Source organism: Pteropus medius, unplaced genomic scaffold, assembly GCF_902729225.1.
Source record: "Pteropus medius unplaced genomic scaffold, Ma_sr-lr_union100, whole genome shotgun sequence".
Taxonomy (NCBI): domain Eukaryota; kingdom Metazoa; phylum Chordata; class Mammalia; order Chiroptera; family Pteropodidae; genus Pteropus; species Pteropus medius.
Genome location: NW_024347788.1, coordinates 13,440,106 through 13,448,159, shown reverse-complemented (window position 1 = coordinate 13,448,159; position 8,054 = coordinate 13,440,106).

Below are 8,054 nucleotides of genomic sequence, written 5' to 3'. Positions count from 1 at the left end.
CTTAGAGCCAAGTGCCTGCCAGCCCCGGGTCCCAGAGCAGGACGGACGCGGGGCACGGGCCTTTCTCCTTCGGAGTTGGGCAGGGCCCCTTTGTCCCCTCTCCCTGAGGACTCCCTGTGCCTCCCTGCTCTGGGGCCACCCGAAGCCCTGCCCTACCTTCACCCACTCCTCCCCCGTGGCCTGGCGTCACCTGCTCCCCTCTTGGCGGCCTGTGCAGCTGTGGGTGCGACCTGACCCCTTGGCCTGCTCGGGCCTGGCCCAGCACAGAGGGTGCTGATGGATGCCAAGGCCACTTCACTGCCCTCTCTGGGGCTTGCAGCTACCTGGCCTCACCTGGGAGACCAGGTCTCCTCGTAGCCCCCAGGAGCTTGCGCTGAGTGTCACTCTGGGAGGGAACACTGCCATAAGTGGGGTGTCTAGGCAGGGAGCTCTGATGGCTGAGCTGGCAGGGATTCTGAAACCGAGGCGCATGTGTGTGGAACCAAACCCTTTGATGTGCCCTCACACTGAGCGCTTGTCCAGGTGGACAACCCCCTTCCTGGGGTGACCTGTCCCTCTCACCGGACCCCAGCCCCAACCCCCAGAGCTCTGGTCTGCATTTCCTCTTCGCCCCTGTCCAGGCCGCCCGCCCCACAGCCTGCTCTCGGTGACACTCCTGTCGGGCACTCTGTCCCCGGTCCTCATCCGTCTCTGCCGGTCCTGCCCCCGGCGGCCTTCTGACACTGCCGCCCGCTTCCGCCGCCTCGGTGCCCGCCCCTCGGCGTGTCCGGACGGCGCTCGCTAACATCAGGTCGGAGCACGTTTTTATTGTGCACCACGTCTCCACCGTCAGTGTCCAGGACACCGTGACTTTGTTGCCTCTGGGATCAGTCTTTGTCGTTAGTGTTATAGCGTCTGTTGAGTCTGCATCATCGTATCCAGTTAGGTCAGGTCTTTCTCTCCTTCCTGCCGTGGCCGTGTGTCTCGTGCAGGATCCGAGTGTCCCCGGATCCGCAGCCAGGTCCGGGGCGTGGCAGGCACTCAGCACGCATTTGTGGAATGACAGACCCTCAGGCGAGTGCGTGTTCGAGTCCCCACCGCCGGGCGGGGACGAACGCGGAGCTCGGACGAGGGAGCACAGCGCGTGCAGACGGCGAGGGCCGGGGGTGGGGGCGGGGGGTTGGGCCGCCGCGTCTGCCGGAGGCTCCTGTCAGCTGGGACCCCACTGGCCCACAGACACCGGGGCGCAGAGGTCCATCCTTCCTCATGATTCCACTTCAAAGAATGGCTCTCGGGTCCGGGAGAAAGAGGCCTCTGGGTCTTGGGAGGCATGGTGACACCTCAAAGGGACGAAGGAGCCACAGTGTAAGTCCCTTTCAGTAAATCTCCAAGGAGGGCCGAGGCCTGCGCTCCAGTGTGGCTGCAAAGTCTATCTCCTGACAGTGGGTCTCCCCCAGGGGGCAGGCGTGCTCCCGGGGTCTGGGGTCTCCTGGGACACGGCCGGGGCCAGCAGCCCTGCCGGAGTTCGCTGTAGGGTCCCTAGGCCCGGCCCGGAGGGGCCATTGTGTCCCCACAGCTCTGGGTTCTGAAGCGGGTCGGGCAGGACGGTTGGGACGACACTCAGAGGCGAGAACGAACACTGAGAACGAACCCTCGATCTACTTGTTTTCCTGCGAACGCGGTGCGAACCTTACTAACGCATTCTGAAAACATTTTCTGCGTCCATGGCATAATCTGGACACTCTCGGGTTTGAGCAGCCATGGTAAAGCACGGCCCCTGGAATGACGTGCAAGTCCCTCGAGATCGAGTCTGTGAAACCCAAAGCGCCATCTCCCTCACACGCTCCTGGGGACCGGGAGCTCGGCCCCCCCCCGGCCGCCGCTCTGCAGAAATGTTTACTCCTGAGAAGGTTTTGTGGCTTTTGATTCAAGCGGTAACTTAGAGTCGTGGGTCGATGAGGTCAGCTCTGTGCCCTCAGGCAGCTTTTCCTGATGTGTGTGGCACGACCCGTCACGTGGCATCACTGTGTGTCGACTACTGTCCCCTCACTGGGTGGGACAGGGCAGCAGAGTGACCTAGAAACAATGCGGACGGGCAAACCAGAAGGCGGGGTTTCCACGCTTCCCGCCGGGCAGCCGAGTCCTGCAGACCTAACTTACCGCTGCCTGGCGGGATCGCACACGGCTTGCGTCCCCGGCCCCCGGGGACGGTGGCCCAGGGCTGGGACACGCCAGGGCACCCCCGATGCCCGCGGAGATGAGCCTGGCTGTCCCTCTGGTTTTCCTCGTGCACTTTTTCTGCTGTTCTGTCCCTCGTTTCCTTTTCTTGGGAGGATTTGGGGAAACGACGTTGCCGACACCCCCGGTGTCCCCTGTGCAAGACGCTGTCTTCTGCCCGTCTCGCTTGTCACAGAGCCCTCTGTCCGTGCCGAGGGGCAGCGCAGAGGGATAAGCGTCCATTGTCCTCTGTGTGTGCGACAGTGGCTCTGGGAACTGGGCGCAGGGCGGACAAAGGCCCTTTCTCCCTGCCGGCCGCTGGCCTCGGGCCTGAATTCCCTCCCGTTTCCCTGGTTCCAGACGACCAGGGAACAACAGAGACGACTCGTCGTGGCTCTACGGGGAGAAAATAATTCCTCACAAAATCTGTTAGCAATGAGAAGGTTTCCTTTGGCGTTGCTTACTGTGTTCTTTTCAAGAGAAAATTAAGGTGCAAGTGATTTGTAAGGAGCCACGGATGTCATGAAGAATGGATGAGTCTCTCTTTGACCCTGAAGAATGGATGAGTCTCTCTCTCTCTCTCTCTGTCTCTCTCTCCCCGTGTCTGCCGGGCAGTGAGCGGGGAGCTGCGAGGCAGCCATGAGGACCAGGAAGGCTTCCTGGAGGAAGTGGTACCAAGCTGGATGGGACAGGTCATGCTAGGGGGCCGCTGTGGGCACGGAGCCTGGCAGGCGTGGGGACAGGCGTATGGCCCGGTGTGGCCGGCCTGGCTGTGGGCTTGACATGTTTCTGGGGAGACTGTGAGGGGCGGACGACAGGGTGGTGTCCAGACAGCGCTGCAGGCAGCCCGCAGTCACCGCCTGCCAGCCGACCGGCCCTCAGGAGGACCGTCCCCTCGGCAGGCTGCTGGGGGCAGGAGGGGAGGGCGGGGCTGGGAGGCCGTGCTCGGGGCCCCATGATTCAGACACCCATGGAGAGCCTCCCATAGCAGGCTGGACCGTTCCCCCCACCTCCGACACACGCTTGGGGACATTCTTTCTTCGAGGTCGTGTTGACACGGCGTGAGCAGGGGTGGAGAACGGGACCAGGCGGGTGCCGTGCAGGTGCCCGGCGGGTCTGGGGACCCCGTGAGAGTCGAGGGCTGGTGGGCTCCCTTCCGCCTCCGGGCGAGGGACAGGAAGATGGCAGGCTTTGGCGTCCCTGGAAGGCGAGGGGGCGGGGAGCTCCGTCTCCCGGCAAACAGGGCAGACTTTCAGTCAGTGTGAGTCGTGTGAGACCAGGATTAGGGACCGGGGCCCGAGCTTCCTGGCTGTTCTGCGTCCCTCCCCTCCCTTTGCTGAAAGAAAGAAAAGTCCGATGTCACTCACAGTCCCCTAGAAGCGAGAGGCGTGCTTGCTACGCGGGGCCATGGCAAGGCGCAGGCTTTGGTGGGAGGCAGGAGCTGGGGGTGCTCAGGTTCCCACGGGCAGGCGGGCAGGCTGGTGCACACTCGGGGGGGACTGCACTGGGTCATTCTGGGGGCTCTGGGCTATCGGGTGGTCGCTGGGCGACTGGCCCCTGGTGACTCAGGCAGAGGGGCATCACCTGTTGGGTGCGGGGCAGGTGGGGGAGGGCTGGCTCGGGGGGCCGGGCCCTGCGCTGTCCCTAAGGACTGGCTCGCTGGGAGGGCCGTCTCTCCCCAGCCAGGAAGGGTTTTAGGGTGTCAGAGCATCACAATACGCAGGAAGAAAACCCGACAAATGTCATTCTCTGGGGTCTTTTCGGCTTTGCTGACCAGACCGAACGCCAGCTCCATGTCCTGCTGTGTTTCCTTGAGAAAACGGGACTGCGTCAGCCTCCTGACACTGAGCGCCAGTGTCTGCGGGGACCTGCCCCCTCCTCACTCCCGTGCTGTCTGAGGACAGGTCACCGCTCTCGTGAGGACTGGCCCACGGTTTGCTCTCTGCGAACCGTCACCTTCTCAAAGTCTCAACTTCTCACTGCCCTATTTATTTATAAGCTAATTATTAACCAAAACCAATGACTTAAAAACACTTCAGTGTTAATAAAATGGGTCAGTGCTCCATTAACTGTGTCAGTTCACTTATTATTAAGCCGTAGGCTCCTCGGGGACACTGTTGAGTCTGTTTTCACATGGCTGTAACGGGGGGTTTCCTGCCCAGAGCAAAGACTCTAATCAACAGCAAGAGGTGAAGTTTATGTCCCTTCATGTGACAGGGTGTACACAGCTGTGCACCGAGTCTCAGGATGGGAGGGAGGGCAACATCCTTCCTATAAGGACACCGTCTGGACCTGCACGTCCCTCGAGGCTGCACCAGCTGCAGGCGTGGATTACAGCCCGAGGGGGACACGTGACGCCAGGCCACGGCCCTCGGGCTCTGCCCCATCGCCGCCTGTGTCTGAGTGGAAGCAGGAGGAGAGCCGGCCGCCTCGGGGGGGATGGGGAAGGGACTGGACAAGGGCTGCCAGGTGGGGGGGGCGGGGGGGGCGGGAAGCCTGAGCTGCAAAGAAGCCCCCGGCACGCCCTGCCCAGCCTGTGGCTTGGCTTTGCTCCGTCTCCATCGTGGGTTGGTGGGTGCTCGTCCAGCGTGCCAGTCGCGGGGACCGCCGAGCAGCACGAGGGAGCGCCAGACGGCTGCCGCGTGTGTGACGGCCAGTGCTATTCCCCCTGGGGCCGTGACCTGGGAGCTTGGGGGACACTGGCTCAGCACACACACGTGGAAACAGTCGAACAGCGAACACGGTGCTGCCGGTGAGTCGCCGCCAGGCCAAGGCCCGGAGAGCCACCGCCGTGCGCACAGGGACACCGTAGGCCGGCACGTTTGTCTGGCTCTCTGCGCTCTGTGTCACCTGCCGCTGCCGCGTGTCCCACGGTGCTGGGCGTGACCCTCATGTCCAGTTAGAGAAAGTGCTGGCTGTACTCGTCAGGGGTCCACAGGACCAGAACCAATAGGATAGATAGATAGATCTTTCTAGAAAGAGACCTGTTGTAAGGGTTCGCTCACGGGATTGTGGGCTGAGAAGCTGGAGGCATAGGAGGGTGGCGGCCTGAGCCCCCGGGGCTGGCGGTATAGACCCCAGCCTACACTGGAGAACCAGGAGGCGGCAGAAGACGGGGTCCCAGCTCCACGAAAGACAGAGAGGGAGCCCCCTCCCTCGTTCCGTGCTGTCCGGGCCGGCTCGGGCTGGACGGGGCCCCACCTCGGGCAGGCCCTCTGCTTCGCCCCGATCACCGACTCACATGCTACTCTTGTCTAGAAGCACCCTGGACGTCCAGAAGTAGGGTGTCACCAGCTCTCTGGGCCTCCTGTGGCCCAGTCAAGCTGGCGGGCACCATCGCCCGTCACAGAGGCAAACACTTTTAACAGGGCAAAGCGGCCCCTGAGAGGCGTGACCCGCCCGGCCGCCACTGTCCTGTTTTTAAAAATGGCTTGTGTGGTTTTGTTTTGAATTCTGCAGAGTCCCCAGGGAAGGCCACACGTCTGCGACCTCTCCCCTAATCTCAAGCAGGCTTCCTTTTCAAACCCGCTCAGCACACGTGACGCTGTTTGAGGAGCACACGCACGACAAATGCTCATCGTTTAAGAACCGAAGTGCATTGCATCTCGGGTGCCGTGGCTGCCGGGTCGCGGGTTAAATCCCACGGTGACACGTTTGTGTGGCTACCGTGACACACTCTCGGCCCTTTCATGCGTGCCCGCGTGATGTGTGACAGTCACTACAACATGTGAACAGAAGGGGGTCCTACAGCCTTTTCGAAAGTCCCAAGCCTCGGCCCAGCGTCATCAGAGACTGGCCAGCGTTGCACGCAGCATGTACGACATAGAAAGCGCCGTCCTGATGTGGAGCCTTGGTGTCAGGGGCCCCGAGGTCGTGTCGAGCCGAGGTGGCGGTGCCAGAGCATAGCGAGTGCCCAGCATCGCCTCGACCAGACCCCTCGTCCCCTCCCCTGCTCTGTCCCAGCCCAGCGGGGGCGCCGGCCCGTGGCCCTTCCGTGCTGGCTTCCTGGACCCCTGCGAGGCGGGGCTGGCACTGTGACCCCCGCAGGTGCTTGCGGTCGGTACGTGACAGACAGCAGGTTGCCGCGGGAACGGGCGCGGGTTCCTGAAGGCCCCACCTGGTTTCAGAGGCCGAGGTCGGCCGGGACCCCTGTCTCACGCTCCCCACACCGTGGCGGCGCCTCTGGCCCTGACTGGCAGTTTTTCAGAAGTAAGAGTGACACCCTATGGGAAACAGCCAATTCTTGGCGGAGGGCCCGGCACCCACACCGGCTTCGTTGGTCCCCATTATGCCAACACCTTTCTCTTTAAAATCCCAAACCACGTTTAAAACAGTGCATCCACCCCTGGCTGTTTCTGCGGGTCCCTCCCCTGTGGGCGACATGGTCTCGTACAGCCGCGGAGCTGGGAAGGGGCGGCCTCGTGAGAGAGGAGGCCCCGCGGAGCCCCCAGCCGCCCCGCTGCTGTCTGGACGCTGCACGAGAGTGGGGAGTAGGTTAGGTTTGGGGCAGGTCGCGGCCCTTCCCGGGGCCCAGTCGCGTTGTTCCCCCTGCGGCGTTCGGGAGCGTGCCGCGCCTCTTCTCTGCTCACGAGACTAAATCGGCACCAAGGCGTCTCCACGGTGCCCACAGGTGTGCATGGCGGGTCCTGGGACTGGATGACACATAAACACGAGCGTGTAGACCATTCCGAGCTACTTGTACCGAAACGCCAAGCCGAAGCGCTTTCTGCGTGTGCGTGCGCGTGTGCGTGTGCGCAGGTACGTGTGATGTGGAGAATTAGATTGCTGGATAGAGTAGCGTGACACACGGTGAATCCCACTGAGATTCTGGAGCGAAGAATCGATATTCCAGATCTTTGCTTTCCGGGCTGGTGCCTGGTGTACGTTGGGAGTCAGGAGCCCACGGTGATTTCGTAAATTCGCTTACAAAGTTGCCACATGTGTTCATCACATACACAAACAGTAACTTTGTAAGGATACGTTATGTATTTGTAAGCAAACATAAGTGCATGGCGTATACTGCATTCTTTTGCTACATTTTCAAATGTTTTAGAAGCATTTACCTCTAAAAACATCATTTAAAATTTTCACATATAAATTCACACATAGCGATTCCCTTCTGCCATGAAGACTTCTTTGGTTTCCAGATGTATTTTGAGAAGAAAGTCACTTATGTCGGGTAGATGGATGGCAGCAATTTGCCCGGCTGTCCACGCCACACTTGCTGGACCTGCCACATCCGTTGCTGTAATTCTGAGGTTTGCTTGATGTCGCAATCAGCTTTCTGTGTCAAGATGCAGGGCGTTCAGGGCCTGAGAGCTGGAGAGCTGACGGGGAAGGTGGCCATCCCGCAGGGAGGAGCCTCGGGGCTGAAGGAGGTTTCAGCAGATTGGGAGTGTCCCTTTATTAGTGACAAGTCAGCATTGTCTCTGGGGGTTTAATTGGCAAGTGGATCCCTACCACAGACCCCCTCCACTCCTTACACATTTTTTTGCCTGAGGAAAACAAGCCGCCCTTTGAATTGAAAACTTTTTTGCACCCACAACAGAAACAAAACAAAACACCACCATCCTGTGGTTTAGATGATCCAGGCTAGTTAGTGGTCAGCACAGTTTTCTGTAAAGGACCAGGCGGCAAACGTTTTGGGTTTGGGGACCTCCTGGTTTTCATCTCAGATTTTTTGTTGTCGTTTGCTTTTGTTTTTACAGCCCTTTGAAAATGTAAACGCCATTGGCTTCGGAGCAGGCTCTGGGTCCGACGTGGCCGGAGGTAACGCACACTACTTCGGGTTTCCTGTGTTTTTCTAAAATAAATCCGTCCTGCACGGGAGGGACAGTCCAGTGATGTGGGCGAGGAGA